General features: G+C 40.7%; 1 protein-coding gene across 14 annotated transcripts in view; it reads right to left on the bottom strand.

Moving 5' to 3' along the window:
• AKT3 (AKT serine/threonine kinase 3) overlaps positions 1-14177 on the bottom strand; it is a 261533-nt gene extending 247356 nt beyond the window's left edge. For 7 of the 14 annotated variants that reach the window (XM_037895340.2, XM_037895339.2, XM_043543363.1 and 4 more), the window contains exon 1: positions 10391-10737. The gene's annotated coding sequence lies outside the window, so the exon portion shown is untranslated. Of the gene's footprint in view, positions 1-9929; positions 10192-10390; positions 10738-13343; positions 13482-14156 lie in introns of those variants that run through there. The other 7 variants (XM_043543356.1, XM_043543358.1, XM_043543354.1 and 4 more) reach the window with 7 other exon arrangements.
• Between the last annotated feature and the right edge of the window lie 7546 nt (positions 14178-21723).

The raw sequence follows: 21723 nt of genomic DNA on the forward strand, positions 1-21723 counted from the left end.
AACTGAGGCAGAAGTGTAGGAGGCGCCCTCAAAGCACAGAGATATTGAGATTCAGGCTGGGTTCCCCTACTTTCCCTTCATATAGCACTAATCTAACACAGCTCTCTAAAAGAGTAAGTAAATTGAAAACTAAAGACCAGATTCAGCAGTACAATTTCGTTGCTCTGTTCTTCTGTGATGATGCAAAATATCTGTAAAGCCAGTTAATCCGGCTGCTATGATCTGACTGCTCTGGTTGTTTTGTTGTTTGAAGTCTTTAAAATCTTTAATCTTATTTTTTTATTTAAGGTTGATACTACATATTTACCCATCTTTAGAAATATTGCATGGTAGCATGCAGTTTCTTGTTTAGCGTTTGTGCATGATGTTTTTAATTATTTTTAAAAACTAAAAAAATTCACACACAAAAGCTGTGCTAATATTGAGTTAAGGTTGAGAGTACTTATAAGTAATACCAGTGTAAAAAAAATTGTAAGGATATAGTAATTATCCCAAAATCCAGTAGTACAAACCCACGAAATTCAGAGCTTAGGATTTCTTTTAATTGTAACCTAACATGTTAAGATAAGAAATGCACCATTAAGCAATTTAGACAGCCTTAACTCTGCCCTGTAGTTATATCATGAAGAGAAAAAATACAAAAAAAATCTAACACCTATAAAATCTTAACTGCACCACAAATTGCTCAAATATTACATGTGACTTGGGGAATACATTTTAGAAAATACTGGTTAATGTGATCATAAATAAGTTTTCAATGTCATTAAAAATGAAAGAAATAATCAGTTACTAAGCTCAAATAATTATGAACAACTTTTTTTTCAATTAAAACTCTACAGTAATGAAAGTATAGCAGCAAAACCCTGCAAATCTAGAAAGGTGATGGTACCTCCTATAAAAATGGAGACAATTGAACAAACCATTAAAATTATGAAAGGAACTAAGGCGTCAGGGCCAGGCAGCCTCGTAATAGCCATGAACGTAGCCCTGTAATAATTGCCTCTTTTATAGGAGTTTAATGATGCCCTCAAAATCTCCAAATTCTTCGATCATTCAACTAATCCAGAATGAGAGGGATACCAAAATCAAAGGTCCATACCTATCTTCTTCATATCAAAAATATTAAATTCTAAGTTGTGTGCATCCACTATCATTTAGAATGCTAATCAAAACAACTAGAGATGTTGTCCATCATAATTAGTTAGGACAAGAAAGGCCATGATGCAGGGTACATGGTGGCACAGGATGTAGCTATTTAATTTAGTGTACATGTCTAATGAAAGGGACTCAAACGGTACAATATAGAGAGAGATTCAGAAAAAGCATAGGACTGAGTGGATTGGCATTTTTTTTTTTTTAAAGTGAAAGTGATCCAGAACTTTGGTTGTGAATAAACATTTGCAGAATAGAGTACATCTCTCGTTGTGGTCTGTACAGTCTCCATGGGGCTGAATGGTTTAAATACCACCATTACTCAACAAAAGGGACCAGGAAGAGGGGTATTACTGATTAATTCATTTCTGAAGCTAATAAAAATTGATTACATGGAACAAAGATAATAAGAGTAATATAAGCTAGCACATATCACTATAAGATGCCAATCTTTTAGTATGTATTACTTAACACACTTACATTAATCCTTAAATTCCTTCCCATTAGTCTTCCATCCTCTGTAGTTTATAAAATTAACCTAACAAACTTAGACTCTTTAATTATAAGCATCATATATATATTTTTCTTTTCATTTAAAATTCGCAGCAAAAGCCATACAATATTTCAGAATATTAGTATTAATCTATTTTTAAAAAGCTTTATCTCATGGTTAAAAAAAGGATTTACTTGAAGCTATAAAATGGTGCATGGAAAGACAGCAGTGTCTCCCTCTTACACCGGGGAAAGAAGTACACTGAGAAAGATAAATGGGTTATTGTGATTCCCGGATCCGCTCCAAATGCACCCATATGTATGATATGTGTCCCGCATTAAAAAAGAATAATTCTAGCTTCATTAAATTTATTTGCAAAAATAAACCAAGGAATGCTTTGAGAATGCTGCAATTAAGAAAATAGAGGCACAATGTAATATTAGCAAAACATACATTAAAAGAAAACTTTTTTTACTTAGATTTTGTTCGAAATTTTACTGGTAACTGTAAATCTGCATTTCTGTTCATATTAACAATGGAAAAAAAACAAGTTGTTCTTACTGACTGATTAACACACAAGGCTATAGCCACAGTAATTTGAACTGACCAACTCTGTTTTTACTTACCAAAGAAACAAAAACTCATTACATACATGAAGACATGGAAACCATTAAAAATTAGTGGATCCTTCTGCTGGCTTTTAAGAATCTTAAGGATGTCTCTTTTACCTTCTCTTTTCCCAGGTGAAATAGCTTTAACATGCCTCTAAGTTCTTCCCCCTCTCAAAACAATGTCAAACATTTACTGACAAATGTTATTTAAAATTTTAAACTGCCAGTTTACAAAAAAAAAAAAAAAACCCACCACACACCAGACATCAGTTTATTAGGGTGAGTCTTGGAAATATAACAGAGGGAAAACATTAAGTAGTTTCTCCTTTTAACTCAAACTAAACAAATCTCCTTAAATTAACAAAATTTAAAACTAGATGTCAAAGAAGAAAAGGCACCAGTAGATTAAAACTGGTAGTGGTATTAGGTTATTTAAATAAAGTGAGTCATTTCATTCATGTTATTAGTGATAAGTATCAGAACTATGTTCAGGATTCTCTACTGAGAATTTTAAATTGCATGTAATATAGTTAGCATACTATAAATTATAACTGAAATACAAATTTGTCATTTTTAATACAGATAAAGTTTTGTTTTTAAAAGGCCTAGTAATGACTCATAATAGCCAAGCAAAATAAGTTTTAAGGCAAAGATTTTGCATTTTCAAAATTGGATGCCTAAAATCAGGAATCTAAATCCATATTTAGGCACTTACGTGGACTTATTTTAATGCATCCAGAAATTCCCATTAATCTGGATTTTAATAAGTTATCAAGCATCCAAGAAGCACACTTAACCTCACCATTCTGTTTCACCCCTTTCTCTTCTCCCAAACCGTCTGTCTGTAAGCTGTCTACTTAGGCTCTGATCCTGCACACATGCATATGTAAACGTGTGTGTGGGTGAGTATCCAACTGAATTCATATACAAAAGTTCATACATGTGTATTTTACTTCTCTGAAACTTGATTATCTAGCCAGGCATAAAGCACCTTCAACCCTGTTGCCGCTATACAGATTAAAAAATAAAATCCAAGGGTCCGTGAGCCACTATAAATAACAAAATTAAGTACAGGAAAATACTCAGATCAGTTTTAATTTGTTTTCAAAACACTTTATTTCAGACAGAGAAGTACAATAAAACTTTCACCAAGAAATTACATTATGCATTCTCAAAGTCATATTTATTAATTAATTTTTAAACGGTGCAATGATACTTTATATTAGTATACAACTGTGGAAATATAACTTAGAGGTCCCATCCCACACAGCATCCATAAATTGCCAGAACTTTAATTTGATAACACTGAACCATGCTCTAACTTCTCAGCTAAATCCATCTAATAGCTCCTATTTATTATAATTTTCTTCAAAATCGGGGCTCAACTTGTATATTTCCCAAGGATTTGGTGGATTCTCCAATCACTTGGAAGTCTCTAAATCAACACTGTGTATCTTCCTAAAAGATACGCTAGAGCTCAAATAAATTAGGGGCTTGAGGCACAGATTACTGGGTGAGGATCTTTGGTTTGTGTTCCACAGGAGGTCAGATTTAGATGATCATCAGGGTCTCTTCTGGCCTTTAAATCTACTTATCTCCTTATACTCTATTATTAACTGCTTTTTAATGGCATTTGTCTTAATTTTGGTTATACTTTTGTTTACAGATTTTAAATTTGTCGAACATTTAACTATCAGCTCATTCTAATATTCATACCTTAACATGCACTTTTTCCCGTCAAAATACAAAAAAGTATATACTTTTCAAAGAAAAAAGAATTTGAATTCAATAGACATTAACAAGACAAAGAATGCCAGCTGTATCTAAAGAAACCACCTATTAAAGTACTCTTTTTGCTTGTTGGTAAAGTGAAACTCTACTTCTCAAAAATTGTTCATCTATAGTGTTCAGAAATTTAGACTTTCAATTTGAGGAATACTGAGTTATGGTATTAAACTACCTCTGAAAGGAAATTTGGCACACTTATTCATTAAGGACCCCCATTCACCACCAACCAAAGTTAATGGAAAGACCTTCATTGATATCAGTGGACCTGGATCAGGTGGTTTGCCTCACTGCTACAAATAATGGTGCAAACAGGTAACTTCACCTACATGAGTACATAGTCCAATTAAAGTTAAAATATATAAAGTGAGTAAAGTTATGTCGATACATGGGCCTACACGACTGGGACCTCAGTACATAAGAACAGTCATACTGGGTCAGACCAAAGGTCCATCTAGCCCTGTATCCTGTCTTCCAACAGTGGCCAATGCCAGGTGCCCTAGAGGGAATGAACAGAACAGGTAATCAAGTGATCCATTCCCTGTTGCTCATTCCCAGCTTCTGTCAAACAGAGGCTAGGGACACCACCCCTGCCCAGCCTAATAGCGATTGATGGACCTACTCTCCATGAGCTTATCTAGTTCTTTTTGAACCTCATTATAGTCTTGGCCTTCATAACATCCTCTGGCAAAGAGTTCCACAGGTTGACTGTGCGTTGTGTGAAGAAATACTTCCTTTTGTTTGTTTTAAATCTGCTTCCTATTAATTTCATTTGGTGGCCCCTAGTTCTTCCGTTATGAGAAGGAGTAAATAACACTTCCTTAATTACTTTCTCTATACCAGTCATGATTTTATAGACCTCAAACATACCCCCACTTAGTCATCTGTTTTCCAAGCTGAAAAGTCCCAGTCTTATTAATCTCTCCTCATACAGAAGCTGTTCTACACACTTAATCATTTTTGTTGCCCTTTTCTGAACCCTTTCCAATTCCAATATATCTTTTTTGAGATGGGGCAACCACATCTGTATGCAGCATTCAAGATGTGGGCATACCATGGATTTATATAGAGACAATATGATATTTTCTGTCTTATCTATCCCTTTCTTAATAATTCCCAACATTCTATTTGCTTTTTTAACTGCTGCCGCACATTGAGTGTGTAAGTTTTCACATTCCCATACTGCTCTGTAAATCCAGTTACTATGGTCACCAAATCAAAAAACACAGGAGCGTGACTACTTGTTTTCAGCCACAATTTCTAACCCTGAACAGGGGCATGCACAAGGGCTGGGAAGAAGCAATGGCAAGCGCCTCCACAATGATCGGCGGGGACCCAAGAACTCCCCCGGCCCTGGGGCTGTGACGGGGAGAGTGGACCTCCTCCAGCCCTCAGGGAGAGGAGCTCTCTCAGTCTCCCCACCACAGCCAGGAGCAGGATGAGTTCTGTGCCCCTCACTGGGGACTCAGACTGGAGGAGTTAGCTCTCCCCCTTCCCCAGCAGCCCCAGGGCCATAGGAGCTCTGTATCCCACACTGGGGCCCTGGTGCAGGTGGAGCTCACTGTCCCTGCTGCAACCCTGGGGTGGAAGGAGTTCTGGACCCCCCTGCCTGGGCCCTGGAGGAGCTCTCTGCACCCCCGCCCTTTTCTACTACGGTATTTCCTCCTAACATGCAGTGTGCAAACTCAGTGAGGTTATACACGTATCCCCATAATGTGTGGTTATGGATGCACGTGTGCGTACTTGGTTTGCACATGTTCTCCTTCCCCCGACCCCCCAAACATTAAGGAGCTTGTATTCAAGGTGGATTAAAGGTACATTTTGTTGAAATGGTGAATATACTGTTTATTTCTGTGTATATGATCTATGTGCATGTGTTGATATGGTTTAACGTCTATAATGCATGTGTGTTTAATGTGCTTCCCCAAAAGTGATAAAAATATAAATTTCTGAGCACACCCCTGACCCTGAAGATCAGTACCTGGCCATTAAAATAAAAGGCAACACATGAAAAATAATTGGGGGGACTGTACTTAAATAAAATAAACCACTATCTATTCTAAACAGAAGTGTGTTAATGGTACTAAGAAATGAAAAGAAATTGAGCCTACACTAATTTTGAATATCTTAAGTGCTGAAACTGGTATACTCTTTTCTCACTGTAATTTCTTTTTAACAATATCCAACCCCTCTTCTTAAGATTTTTAACTTCTCCTCGACTTTGTGGTGCACCTACTAATTATTAACTACAGGGACTGATGAGTTTGCTCAACAGAACCTGCTTGAAATCCATTTTTATACCTCAAAACTTCAACTACAGCGAAAATACTGAAATGCTAGTTGAGGTCCATGAAACCAGGCTGTCATAATTATGTAGTATTTTTATTTTCTTTCTTGTTATATATTTAGTGTTTGCTCAAGTTTAAACTACTCTCATATATTTTCTCCTTATATATTTTCTTTCTTCTGTTTCACAGAATGCAATAAGCCAGTACTTAAAGGAGGTTTTCACAGTATATAGAAGTTACAACGTTTTGCCAGCAGTTTTCTTTTTTCTTGCTTTCATTAGATTTTGACACCTAAATAACTCCCCCACACACACACCCCTAACTTATCTTTTTGCCCATTACTTTAAGTGCAGTCACAATCTTGTGTTTATCACATCAATCTGTTACAAAAGAAGTGACTGATGTCAAAACTTTATCAATGAAAACTTCTGATGCTGTGAATGTGTTTAGTACAGATCAAAGGAAAATGTGTTAGCTGAGACAAGTTTTGTTTAAACACACTTCATAATTAGCTGAGATTATCTGAACAACAGTGAGATTAGTGAGATTAGCTGAACATAAATCTCCTTTTTTTTTATTTAAAATACGTACTGTACATGAATGAACACATTCTCCAGTGATAACAAAAAGTAATCCAAACATTTTAAAAGAATGGTAAACAGTACACAAAATTAAGCCAGGAATGTTCCAAAATAAAACATAATGGAGTATCTAAAACAATGAAGGGTATGTATATTTCATATGGAGATTTTAACTATATGAAATTTTAATATTTAAGCCTGCTCAGGTCATCTTATGAATCTACATGTTCTATTATTTTACTTTACAAGTCTTCTTCTACCAAAAAAAAAAAAAAAAAAAATCAATTGTCTTAGATAGAATGTTTCATTTAGTCTGAGGAAAAACTAATCTTGAGTTTTAGTATACACTAACATGCTTACACTAACACCCTCAAAAGTGCAACTGCAGTATCATTCGTTACACTTTCACAGAATATCAGCTAATTTAGAATCTATGTGTTAAGACTTTGTTAAAACACAGTTCTCTCCCAACAAGTTACAGGATGTTTCCATTGTCCCATGTTTTTAGTAGTTGCTTTGTTTTGGTTTTAAGTTTAGTAATAGTTTTTAGAAGCATGTTAAAGCCTTGGATGATTGCAAGAGATGTTAGGTCCCTTCTGCATTGCAAAACAGAACTGTACTTTAACTGTGCACTTTGAATTTGCATCATGGATGGGAACAGTCAAACTGGATTACAGTAACTGATATTTACGTTATGCTAATAATTATGGCACGAAGTAAACAAGGCTTCCAAGTTATTTTTAAGGGGAATCACTGCATTAGTGTACTGGTATCATTACCATATCTTCTAAAAATGAAACATTTTAAAAAGTTACTTAACTATTTATAATGTTTATTAGGAACAGGAGGGATTATTATTTACCCATTTAAATCATTAAGACTTGCACCCAAGAAATGAGAGAGCACTTTGCAAACTGTTTCCTGAAAGACATTTTCTAGGCATTTTGACGACAATATTTCTCTGGGGGTGGGGGCGTGTTTTGTTTTGTTTTTTAAGAGTAACAACTACAGAAGCACTCAGTTTGAAATTGCTTTCATAAATCAATATATAGTTTCTCATAAACCTGCTCACAGAAGCTTAAATTATAAACAGATCAACTCTAGAGAAGTTTTCATGTTCATCTTAATACAGTCCCTTTTCACAATAAGATTTGCTTCCATTTCAAAAGCAATATAACTTTTCTAGGAGGAACTAGAGTTTCTATCATAGTTCCAGTTCAAACAAAATAAATCAAAACCTGCTAAGAGACTGCCAGCTTCCTACAGACAAAATGTAGCAATTGCAACAAAAGATTCTGATTTCTCAATTTGGCTTTGTGTCAAACAAAAATTATATACTAAACCACTGAGATACTAACTTTCCATACAGCTATATAAAAGTTAGTAGAATCTACTCAAGTTAACATTAATACCAACCTAGTTATAACAAACAAAGATGAACCAGCGAAGAAACCACCTACAACAAAAGGTGATTACCAGTTTGTGTAAAAATTTGCAAATAGGTTCTGCATTTATATTAGAGAGAGAGAAATTGGACTAACCAAAGATATATATATACACACCTCTCAAAGAAAAACATTTAGCTCTGTGAAGTTTTCCTTTGAATCTTTTATTTGAATTTCCATGTTTGCCTCAACCACCAGCACACACACACATCCTATAATTAACAGCCCAATCCAATTAAAAATATTGGGGTCAGTTTAAAACTCCCAGCAGGAAAACAAACAGACCTACAAACAGAATATCCTTAATGAATATACTTTCAAAAAAATCAAAAGGAACTTTTTTCTTTTGTATGCACACTTTCTTACTTCAACCCTGACTGCCCTAAAAACTTTATTATGCACGTGGAGCTATACAAAGCTATATAAACTCTGTAAAAATAAAAAAGCAAAGCACTTTGTTAATAGTTTAGATTGTTCATTTTCATGCTACTTGTTTGAAGGCAGGTAAGAGTTTTTTTAATATATACAAAATATGCACTAACTATGGTTGCTGAATTCAAGTGGCCCTATGACAAAGTTACAGTTAGTCAGAAGCAAGTACCTGCAAAACAAACTGCTATAAGCAGTATTATGTAAGTATTAATACTGGCTAATAGTTTACTAAATATCTATCTACATCCGAACTTCAACAACAAATGTCTTTGTCATAAGAAGTTTACTTTAACAAAAGTAGATCTTAAAGATTTAGTATTGCCTAATAAATTCAAATAGCCACTCAACTAGTAATTAGATTTAGGAATGTGATGTTATCCAAAAGTGTTAAAACCATTCATTATCCATTTAGCTTTAAATTTAAATTTTAAGATAATCAAAGTCCTATTTTAAAGCCACTCATTTTAATTAAGGTATGATTTAAAAAAAAAAAAAATGTTAGAAGTGATGTAAAATGTCTGTTTATTGCCCAGAAGGAAACTGAGAATTGCAATTCACACATAGCAATTAAACACTCTATAAACCCCCTGTCTGTCACCACTAGTTACTTCATGACAGTGTAATCTAAACATAAATTATACTTACAGTGATTCAAAAACTTTCATTCAAAAGTAATTAACCCTCAAATAGCCAAGGTATCATATACCTATACACACTGCAGTTTGTATTGTCAGAATAAATTACACTGTGTTTACAGAAACTAATAACTAACCCTGCCACAATAAACCCTCACGTTACTAGGCCAGATCTTTTTATTCAACTGTGCTCCCTATAATTCTATGGAAATCCTTGAAACCACAACGGAGAGCAACGCACCAACATAACTAACAACAGTCACTTCAGCATCAACTTTTGGATGTGCAAGACAGCCACCATAATGGCTGATCCAGCAGGACTGATGCGCAGGAGGAGGTTGGTTTGTTTACTTGCTTGCCAGAGCCGCCAGCAGCAGCAGCACCCCTTGAGCAATGCAATGCCACGAACAGACCATCCTTCCACATTTCTATTCTTAGCACACGCGCAACTTCCAAGCTGATAAAAAAATTTACTACTAACACCACAGACTTCTACGTTACATTTACCTCAAAACCACTGCCGGGCGAGGGCGGGGAGGGCAAGGAAGGCGATGGGGTGGGTCGTGGAGGGAGGGGTTTCGGCGTGGGAACTAGCCGCCTTTGGAGCCCCGTGCACCTCCCCCCGCCCCGCCATCACCTCGGCGATGCAGGAACCTGCGGTGAACCAGACAGGCAGCCCCCGCCCGCGACAGCGTCCCTTGCCCGCCCGGGGCGGCGGCCAGTCAGAGCCCCCCCGGGCCGGGGCCGCTGGGACCAGTCTCGGGGGTGTCTGGGGCTGAGGGGGAGGAGCTGGGCGCTGATGCAGCCTCCCCTCCCCCCCCCCCGCCCCAGACAGTGACGGTCTGGCTAGGCCAGAGGCGCCCCCTCCCCGGCTCCCCGCGGGCTGCCGGCGGCCGGGCGGGGAGGGGGCTGCCCACGCGCCCGGCGGCGGCCCCGTCACCCCAGCTGCCCCCAGACCCGGCTGTTACCTGCGACGCCGAGGAGGCGGCGGCGGCTTCGGGAGGGGGATCCCCGCCCCCCCTGCCCGGTCCCCCCGCCGGGCTCGGTCCCTGGCGGTGGCCGGTGTCTCCGCGGGGGGAGGGAGGCGGCTCCGGCCCCAGCGCGCTGAGGAGGCGGCGGCGGCGGCTACATGGAGCGAGCGTCCCCGCTACACAGGGAGGCGCCCGGCCGGGCAGCGCGGCCGCAGCATCCACGGGGTCAGGGCGGCGGCTCCTCGCTCTGGCTCGCCCGCCCCGGGGCCCCCGCTCTCGCCTCCGCCGGGCTCGTTATTGACTTTCGGGAAAACTCCCGACGTCACTGGCTCCCCCCGAGTGTCTCCCCCTCCGTCCGCGGCGGCGGCGGCGGCATCCCCCAGCTCTCGCGAGAAGCGCTGCACTTGGGGGGGGGCTGCCAGACAGAGGGGGGAGGAGAAGCCAGACAGAGCGGGGCGGGGGGGGCCTGAGGTGAGTGGAGGAGACAGCCTGACCGACCCGGCCTGACAGACAGCCTGGGGAGGCTGGCTGAGGGGGAAGGAAGAGCTAGAGGCCGGGAGGGTTGGAAGGAAAGGAGCTAGGCGGAGGAGGGGATAGGGAGAGGCAGGCGGAGGGAAGAGGGGTGGATCTAGGGTGGAAACTCATCCCCTGGGAAGGGTTCTTGAGCTAGAGCTAGAAGTAGTTCACCTAGGTTTCAATTTTCCTTTTCAGGCATAAAGGCAGGTGTGGCTAAGGTTACCCAGCCAGCAAGCGGTGAACATTTCCCTAGCTTTAGGATTTGTTGTTTAGGTCTGTACCAACACACCCTATGGAAGGAGAACCATCCCCCTGCCACTATCTCTACACTTTGTGGTTCAGCCCTTTTGTTTTTTGATTTTATTTTGTTTACAATTTCTCAGCTGTTTGTTCAGGTTTGTTACAAAAAATTTGAAAACCGTGAAGAGAAAAAAAAACTAACCTTATACTTTTCTGGGTAACTATCAAGGTACCTATCCCTCTCTTCTCCTGATCTTGTTTTTTAAAACTTTCAAAATAAACCCTTATGTTCTGAAAGGAAATCAGATAGTTTTTCATTTTCAACCCGTTTTAGCCTGAAAAGTAATCCACCAATCTTTATTTGCTTTGATGTACAGATAGTTATCAGCATATCTGTAAAGCTGAGAATGCGTGTGTATAATGGGATTGACAATAGTAATAAACCAGCGTTCAAGTCATTCTGGTACTTCTGCCCTTGCTCCCCACTCTGGTGAAGGAAAGAGTAACTCAGTAAGCGGTTCTGGAGCTGCCATCTCTCCTGCTGGAGCAGGCCCAGAAGTGGAAGAGCTGAATGAAGGAGAGTAAGGAGGGGGCACCCTCATCTCCTCCATCTCTTCTGCTTCAGGGCCCACTCCAGAAGAAGAGGTGGTGGCCCAGTAACCTAGGTGGCCCAGATGATTGAACTGCCCTCTCCCCTGCCAGAGCACCGAGCCAGATCTGGGGAGTTCTGGCACTTCTGAAATTCAGGTGAAAATTGGTGAAAACCAAACAATGCCTTCTGTAAAACCTGAGAATTTTTTGGTTAAAAAAAAAAAAAAAAAAGTAATAACTGAAAACAAAGGGCCTTTGTTATGGCCTAGTAATTGTTCCATGTACTAACACCCCTCTGAGTTAGAATGTGAGCTCTTTGGGACAGGGACTTTCCTTATGATCTGTAAAATACAGAGTACATTTATATCCCTCTTTAATAACAGCTTGCCCCAATTGCCTGTTTTCTCTCTATATTGTAATTTAAAAGAAAACTCGTCTATAAAATTGTGCGGTTTGTAGCACACAAGAGCTATCCAATTTGGACATGTTTTGAGTTTTATTTCATTTCCTTTAAACACTTGTCTTCCCCTGAGAACTGATGGCACAGTTCGCTCTGTACAAACTTCGAAAAATGGAGCGGTAACACCACAAGGGAAAATGTTAAAACTCACTCTAGTTGAGGTCTATGGAACATCTCAAATCTGTACCTTTTAAAACAATCATTGTTAGCTCCTTGCTTAGTTTCTCCATGTTTACATATATTTATCCTAATGGATGTCTAAGAAAGATCTAGAATTTCTTCCACTTAAAGTTCTCCTTGATTGTTGACTGGAGAAAAAAGAAAAAAAAAAAACCACACACACACACTATAAACTTTTGCTTTTCAGATCTTGATCCTGCAATACTAACTCGAACAAGTGATTCTTATGTATCTAGTCCCATTGACTAAAAGACTCTAGGTCAGCAGACTGCTGCTTCATTAAAATGAATTTTTGTGGCAACATACTGCTATATTTTGATTTTTATTTTATCAGTTTAATGTTTTGCAGAATATGTATGCAGTTTCATTTCTGAGGAATTACATCATTACATTTACAATTGATAGTGACTTGTATACAGATCCATTGTCACTCCAAAAGGAAAAAGATGTTCATTGATCAAACAAAAACTTTTCAGGGTTTCTTTACCCTAACATTTGTTCTAAAAGTGACCTGCAAAGACAATATTTATGGGAAACAGCGGGTTATGTTTTTCCTTTTCCTTGTTCTCCACTGCCTTTTTTTAATTGAAATTGCAGGTCCTTGTTTCCTGCTTTTGCTGGAGGACCTGGTGAGATCTCTGAAAGGCTTAAATAATCACATGGGGCTGTAACCAAGATTCAGGTGTCTGGCTCTTTAGTTGTGAAGGAGAAAAGCAAAGTCTACTCTCTACATTAGTTAATAGATACTTTTCTAGAAAAGCATACACCATATATTGCTACCTTCTTCAGTTCCTACAGTGAGGTGCTTCCTCTTTTTCAGTAGCCCCTCAAGTGAATAGACAGTGTCATCAGTCACTATTTCTGTGGCACAATAGCAGTTATTGTTTTGCTGTACTTTAATAATGAGGGTTATTAAGATACATTAAATTCCTATTATAGTTGTTAATGTGCTGTAATACTTACCAAAGGTAGAGTCCCTGGACACTGCTATTCTGTTTGTTGTAGAATAACTTCAAAAGAACCCAAAGCTTGAGTTTAGGCAATAACTAGTTGACTAGCTGTCAGACCCTGCACCTTCCTAGATGCATGCTTTGTTCTATACCAGTGTCACTGGCTCACTAGTATAGCCCTTTTATCCCTCTAATCTTCTTCTTAGGACACTTTTTTGAAGCAGGATGGCTTGCCCAGAGGCTGGAAAGGCTGGGGCTAAGGCATCCCCAATTACAAGATGAGTACCACCTGAGAGGAATCAGGAATTCCAATATTAAAGATAGCAGGACAGTGGAAAGAATGGTGTGGAGGGTGAGTGTGGGCTAATAGGGCTGAGCTCTAGTAAGAGAAAGTGGTGGGTGGTTTCAGGCAGAGTTGGTGATTTTAGGACTTTGTTGAGAACTGTTTGGATTATTTTGTGATTAAGGTTGTGTGAACTTTATATGACATTAAACTAGGCTGAGAAAGGGGTACTGAGAGTCACAATAGAGACTATCTAGGGTACTTAAGTAAGAAGTCTATGAGTAGGGCCTAATAGGGACAGAGTGCCTGTAAATCACTCCTGGCCATAAGGGGGTACTCGACAAGCAGTCACTTTGCTACGACTTGCTTAGGATTGCTGAATATTCCTTTCTACTTTACCTAACTTGGGCTATACAAATGTCTTCACAACCTACTGATTAACTATACCTACAATTTCTGGCTTTGAAAAACTACTAAAGTTGAATTTAACCAGAGTAAACATAACAAACATTAACAATAGCTTTCAGTATTGCTTCTACTTACTTTTTTCAGAGGGAAAGGCTAATTTTATGAGACCACAGCAGTGCTTCCCTTCCTCATTACAGTCTGGCTCCCCAAACTGCTCTCTGATTTTGATCCTTCTCTCTTGGAGAGCCAGTCAGCAGCCCTTCAAATTTAAAACACCTGAAGTTTCAAATGAACAATCTATGTGGAGTTTCTATCCTGGAGTTCAAGCCTTTGTGTCTCCGTGCATCCAGTATATTCTTTTTGGTCTTTGTCCCCATGACAAACTCCATCATATAATTTATTTTAACACTATCTCATATCATACAATTTCAGGGTAACCAGGACCCTTCTCCACAGTGGCAAATATTCAAAGGCCTTATGTTTGTACTAAGTAGATGTGCCTTACTTTCAAATACTAACCTGCCATTTGCAATGATAAATTCTGCACTAATAAAATAGATACATTGTATCTTAGTTTATGTCTCTTATTTTTTAAAAGCTTCCTATTTTAATTACTTTCTTTAATTTTGTTAATGGCTACTTTGTATAAATAACCTAGAAGATCCAGCATGAAACCACATTTGCTTCATATTTTACAATGAAAAACCAAAAATGCTGCAGTAATGACACTTTCATTATTGATGAGAAAAACATTTTTCTTCTTTAATGAGAAGCACTTTATTATATTTATTTAATTACATTAACTTACACATTTCTGAAAAAATGACCATGGGCTAAAATTTCTTGTATTTACTTTAAGCCTAAATGTGAATTTGTTTGGTAAGATTTCATTAGAATATTCTTGATCTATCCCAGTGAGGGAAAGGGATTGTTCATGAGTTAACACATTTGGAAGAATGTACCATTTTGTATTTAGATAACTGTCTTTAAAAAATTCAGATTCACCATGGATTTAGGGATAGATATACAAAAGAACTTAGTTGCCTAATTGCCACTTTTGGCACTGTGAGATCTTCTAAATCCTCACTCAACTGCTGCCTAACTCTGTAGGTGCCTGAAGGCCCTAGGCATCTGATTTTCCACTATTAGAGTCCCCTAGATATTCATGTTTCTGCCAGTTAACATACACACAGCTGCCTCAGGTTGGGTTTTTGGGTGCCTATTTCACCCATAATCCTCAGTGGGATCCTCAGAGGTGCTGCTCCATCTGTCTCACCTGTGGGGCCCAGACCAGTAGACATTCTCAAAACTTGTAACCCACACAAAATAGTCAGAGGAGAACGTGGAGGTGGTGCGCCCCCTCCGCCCCACCCTTATAATTTAGCTCCAGGGCTAGAGCACTCACCTGGGACACAGGCTTACCGGGGACTGGAACCAGGGTCTCTCTCTGACCCAATGCATATTTTAATTATTTATGTACAGTGGAACAGCTTCAACAGGAGAGATTGAGTGAGGCTTGCCCTAGAATACCCCGCAGCCCAGTGGTTAAGGCACTCTTGCAAGGTAGGAGACCAATGTTAAAATTCCTTTTCTACATCAGACAGAGAGGGAAAATTGAACCCTGGGTCTCCCACATCGTGGGGAGTGCCCTCAAACACTGGTCTAAGAGTTATAAGGAGGGCTGCTCCTCCTGGCGTTTCTTGCAAAAAATAATTGAGGCACTTAACTCCAGGAGAGAGTTCACAGCTGAGACTCCTAAACAGAGATAGGTACTTGCTTCTGGCTTGGACCTCTCTGTCCTTGGCATTTCCTTCAGGCTAGTTTAGGTGGCTCCCTGCTCAGTATGCTGGCATTTGTGGATCCCATTCTTAGACACCCAACTCTGCTCATGTATAAGGAGCCAGGGCACCTAACTCAACACTGTGGATTGATCGGGGGGGGAGGATGCCTAAAAGGTGCTATGCTGCTGAACGTTGCAAAACCTAAGTCCCTTTTTGGATCTAGCTCTTAGTCCCCAACAACAAGTACCCTTGGCATGTTTGAATACTTCATTTGGAAATAGCAAAGTTTAGAAGTCTTGCTAAGGGTCTAACCATGTATAGCTTTACATACATAAGTAAGCCTTATTTGCACGAATAATTGTTCTACAAGTAATCTCACTGAACTCAGTGGGCCTGATTCTAATCTGATTTTTTTTATTTGTGTGGATTGTAAAGTGTGTGGTTCAGAAAAGATTTACTATACAACAATTTATAGAAACCACATTTCTCATTAATTAATACAATTTTTTTTCATTTGGGGCCAGATTATGTCACCATTATTTTGATTAGTATTACCCTGCTCCATGATTTAAGTGGGATTTCTCATGAAGTAAAGTATTATTCAACATAAATTTTGTAGAAATGAGCCCCTTGATAACTAACTATTTTTAGTGATATATATACTTTGGAAATAATATGCCTGTAGTGTGCCTACTGTGAAAATTTAATAACAATGACATAGCTTCTGAAGAAGTAACATTATTTTCAGATTAGTTACTCAAACTTAGTGTACATATTAATGATATATGGGGAAGAGAAGCATGATATCAATCAAAAGGTGAATTGTATGAGGATAGCATAACTGTATGGAAATTACAGATCTTGTTGGTGAACAAATTGCTATAGTTGATCAAATTGTTTGCAAGTGGGATAAGAGCAATAGGTCTATATGCTAACTCCCAAAGGGTATGTCTACACAACAAAATCAGGTTGAATTTATAGAAGTTGATTTTTAGGAAGCAAAAGCCCTCTGGAAGCTTGCAATGCCAGACAGCTACTGGTCAGTCGGGAATCAATTTGGAGAGGGCAAATCTACTGTGGGGGCTGCTGTGATCCAAGTAGCCAACGCAATCACTGACCTGCTGCTACCAAGGGTAGTGACTCTGGGAAATGTGCAGGTCATAGCGGATGGCTTTGCTGCAATGGGATTCCCTAACTGTGGTGGGGCCATAGACGGAACGCATATCCCCATCTTGGGACAGGACCACCTTGGCAGCCAGTACATAAACCAAAAGGGGTACTTTTCAATGGTGCTGCAAGCACTGGTGGATCACAAGGGACGTTTCACCAACGTCAACATGGGATGGCCAGGAAAGGTACATGACACTCGCATCTTCAGGAACTCTGGTCTATTTGAACAGCTGCAGGAAGGGACTTACTTTCCAGACCAGAAAATAACTGTTGGGGATGTTGAAATGCCTATAGTTCTCCTTTGGGACCCAGCCTACCCCTTAATGCCATGGCTTATGAAGCCATACACAGGCACCCTGGACAATAGTCAGGACCTGTTCAACTATTGGCTGAGCAAGTGCAGAATGGTGGTAGAATGTGCATTTGGACATTTAAAAGCGCGCTGGCGCAGTTTACTGACTCGCTTAGACCTCAGCAAAACCAATATTCCCATTGTTATTACTGCTTGCTGTGTACTCCACAATATCTGTGAGAGTAAGGGGGAGATGTTTATGGCACGGTGGGAGGTTGAGGCAAATCGCCTGGCCGCTGATTACGCAAAGCCAGACACCAGGGCAGTTAGAAGAGCACAACAGGGTGTGCCGCGCATCAGAGAAGCTTTGAAAACCAGTTTCATGACTGGCCAGGCTATGGTGTGACAGTTCTATTTGTTTCTCCTTGATGAAAACCCACCCCCTTGGTTCACTCTACTTCCCTGTAAGCCAACCACCCTCCCCGCTGCGATCACCACTTGCAGAGGCAATAAAGTCATTGTTGTTTCAAATTCATGCGTTCTTTATTAATTCATCACACAAATAGGGGGATAACTGCCAAGGTAGCTCGGGAGGGGTGGGGGATGAGGGGAGGAGCGGTGGGGGAGGAGGGAAGCACCGGGAGGAGTGGGGGTGGAGGGAAGGACAAGGCCACACTGCACTTCAAAACTTATTGAATGCCAGCCGTCTGTTGCTTGGGCAGTCCTCTGGGGTGGAGTGGTTGGGTGCCCATAGGCCCCATCCCACCCTGCATTCTTGGGCTTCTGGGTGAGGAGGCTATGGAACTTGGGGAGGAGGGCGGGCGGTTACAAAGCAGCTGCAGTGGCAGTCTGTGCTCATGCTGCCTTTCCTGCAGCTCACCCATATGCCGGAGCATATCAGTTTGATCGTCCAGTAGCCTCAGCATTGCCTCCTGCCTCCTCCCATCACACTGCCACCACCTATCATCTTGCTTCCGCCACCTCTCATCTCGCTCCCTCCTGCATTCATTTTCTACTTTCCTGGACTCTGCAATTGTCTGCCTCCACACATTCTGCTGAGCTCTTTCAGTGCAGGGGGACTGCATGAGCTCAGAGAACATTTCATAGCGAGTGCGTTTTTTTTCACCTTCTTAGCTGCGCCAGCCTCTGGGACAGAGATGATAGGGGGAGCGTTGAAACAGTTGCAGCTGCAGGAGGAAAAAAAGGGAGAGTAGTATTTAAAAAGACACATTTTAGAGAACAATGGGTAGACTCTTTCATGGTGAATGGTTTCAATCAGCAGCAGCCTCCTTTCCCATACCAACCACCCTTTGGGTTGGCCATTTAAAAGGCGGGGCTGTGGTTTTCAGGTTAACGTGCAGCACAAACCCAATTAACCTCCCCCCCACACACCCAATTTTCTGGGATGATCGCTTCACCCCTCCTCCAACCGCATGACTAGTATTAGGGAAGATCCCTGCCAGCCAAACGCAAACAGCTCAGCGTGAACGGCTCCCCCCCCGCCCACGTGGCTAAAAGCGGGGATGATTTCTTTTCAGCCACAGGCAAACAGCCCAGCAGGAATGGCCACCTCTGAATGTCCCCTTAATAAAATTCCCCTATTTCAACCAGGTGACCACGAATGATATCACTCTCCTGAGGATAACAGAGAGAGACAAAGAACGGATGTTGCTTGAATGCCAGCAAACACCGGGACCATACGCTGCCATGCTTTCTTATAGATTCCAGACTACATGCTACTGGCCTGGCATAGTAAAGTGTCCTACCATGGAGGATAGAATAAGGCTGCCTTCCCCAGAAACTTTCTGCAAAGGCTTTTAGAGCACCTCCGGGAGAGCTTCATGGAGATGTCCCTGGAAGATTTCCGTTCCATCCCCAGACACATTAACAGACTTTTCCAGTAGCTGTATTGGCCGCGAATGCATCCCAAGTCTTCAGGGAAAATGAAGCATTAAACACACTTGCTTTTAAACCATGTATTATATTTACAGCGGTACACTCACCAGAGGTGCCTTCTCCGCCTTCAAGGTCTGGGAGCCTGGGTTGGGAGGGTATTGTCCCCAGGGTGATAGCCAGGAACTGTTTATCAAGGAGAACGGTTTCATCCTCCTCCTTATCGTCATCATCTTCCTCATCCCCAAAATCCTCATCCCTGTTGCGTGAGACTCCCCTCTTGCAGGAGTCCATGTACAGGGGTAAGGTAGTGGTAGGGGCACCACCTAGAATTGCATGCAGCTCATCATAGAAGCAGCATGTCTGGGGTTCTGACCCAGAGCAGCCATTTGCCTGTTTGGTTTTTTGGTAGCCTTGCCTGAGCTCCTTAATTTTCACGCGGCACTGCTGCGGGTCCCTGTTATAGTCTCGGTCCTTCATGCCCTTGGACATTTTTTCAAATATTTTGGCATTTCGTCTTTTGGAACGGAGTTCTGATAGCATGGATTCATCTTCCCATACAGCCATCAGATCCAGTACCTCCCGTTCAGTCCATGCTGGAGCTCTTTTGCGATTCTGGGACTGCATGGTCACCTCTCCTGATGAGCTCTACAAGGTCACACCACACTGGCCAAACAGGAAATGAAATTCAAAAGTTCCCGGTGCCTTTCCTGTGTACCTGGCTAGTGCATCTGAGTTGAAAGTACTGTCCAGAATGGTCACAATGGAGCACTCTGGGATAGCTCCCGGAGGCCAATACCATCAAATTGCATCCACACTACCCCAAATTCGACCTGGCGATGTCGATTTCAGTGCTAATCCCTTCGTCAGGGAGGAGTACAGAAATCGATTTTAAGAGCCCTTTAAGTCGACAAAAATGGCTTCGTCATGTGGACGGGTGCAGGGTTAAATCAATCTAATGCTGCTAAATTCGACCTAAACTCATAGTGTAGACCAGGGCCAAGAGTGGGAAGCTCTGATGTTACAAATAGGGACATGGAAGCATCTGAAGAGAACCCATTCATTGTCATCCATATTGGAAACACCAATATGACTGAGACAAAGATAAAAACAATCATTTATAACTTCAGGACCCTGGACCAGAAGCTAAAGGAGAAAACTGTGGCAGGTAATATTTTTGGAAATTTTGCCTGTACTGAGAGGCAAAGATGGAAGCTGTCTTTCTGTTCAATTTAATACATTTGTGGAGTACTGAGATCCCACAGTGACAGGCTATATATATATATGTATATAGATTAATCCAGACAGTAAACAGGTGGCTTAGAATGTGGTATAGAGAGGAGAGGGTTGTGTCTGCAGAGCATTGGTTCTCTTGCTGTAGCAAGAAGGGGCTGTGCAGATTGCATGGACTCCACTTCAGCCTTGTCCGCCTTCATTGCTGGGAGACTAATGATGTCAGTTGGGAGGATTTTAAACTAAAATAGTGAGGATTGTAAAAAAGGCAAAGGGGCAATGTGCCTAATAAGGAAATGTTGACAAGGTATTAAAAAGGAAAGTTAGGAAAATACTTCTTAAAATAGCTCTATGCTACTATTAGCAGCATGGGGAAATAAATAGGAATAACACATTTAAAAGGACAGGGTTAACTTAAAATGTAGCCATTTAAAAAATGAATACATAGTAGCTCAAATTACTACACTTGTTCCCCATGCCAGGTTATGTGGTTTAACAATCACATATGAGTAGTTTCCCTATTGTGATATGAAAGACCCACACTGGTAATAGGGGGAAATGACTGGCAGAAGAAGCAATGATATTCACTATACACTAAGTGCTGCCAAATGCATAAACTGAAAAAAAAATCAAATCACTTTCAATTATAGGGGTTGCTTGCAAAAACAATGCTTAAACTTTTTTTAGATAAATATGATTTGTTTGTGTAATTAGATGGCACCATAGATATAGTGAGTCTGATCCTGTGAGGTGTTAAATGTCCTTAACTTCCATTGGGCTGTGACTCTGAATCCCTTTTCTTGTTACATACACACAAATTCTTCTCCTCATGATAACTAGATTCCTAGGGATAACAATGAGCTTATTTGTAGGGTGAAGGAACATAGAGTGGGTACTGATTCCACCTCATCAGACACCCACAATGCATTGAGAGATAACAGAGCTGGTTGGTGTGTTCAGGTGGATTTTACAGTCTTTCTCTGTCACATTGATCTCTAACCAGTTCTGTTGGTTTCGTCTTTCTTTCCTTCACCCCTCCCATCTCTACTTCTCATTAACCTCAGTGCCTGTTCCCTGTCTCACAGGGCAATGTGTTTTCACTGCAGTTACTCTGCTTTCCTCAGCATTCTCCTCCCTCTGCCACAGCTACCCATTCAAATGACTGCTCACAACTGCAATGGAACCTTTCAATGCCAACATCACTCTCCTTCTCCTCTTAAAAGAGGGCATTATCTATCGTGTTCTGCTTGTTGGTAGTAACAACCACAGCACACATAATAAGCATTTATTTATTTTAGACCAACAACTTGTAAGCACTCTACAAACATGGAGG

The sequence above is a fragment of the Chelonia mydas genome, chromosome 3, assembly GCF_015237465.2.
Source record: "Chelonia mydas isolate rCheMyd1 chromosome 3, rCheMyd1.pri.v2, whole genome shotgun sequence".
Lineage (NCBI taxonomy): Eukaryota > Metazoa > Chordata > Testudines > Cheloniidae > Chelonia > Chelonia mydas.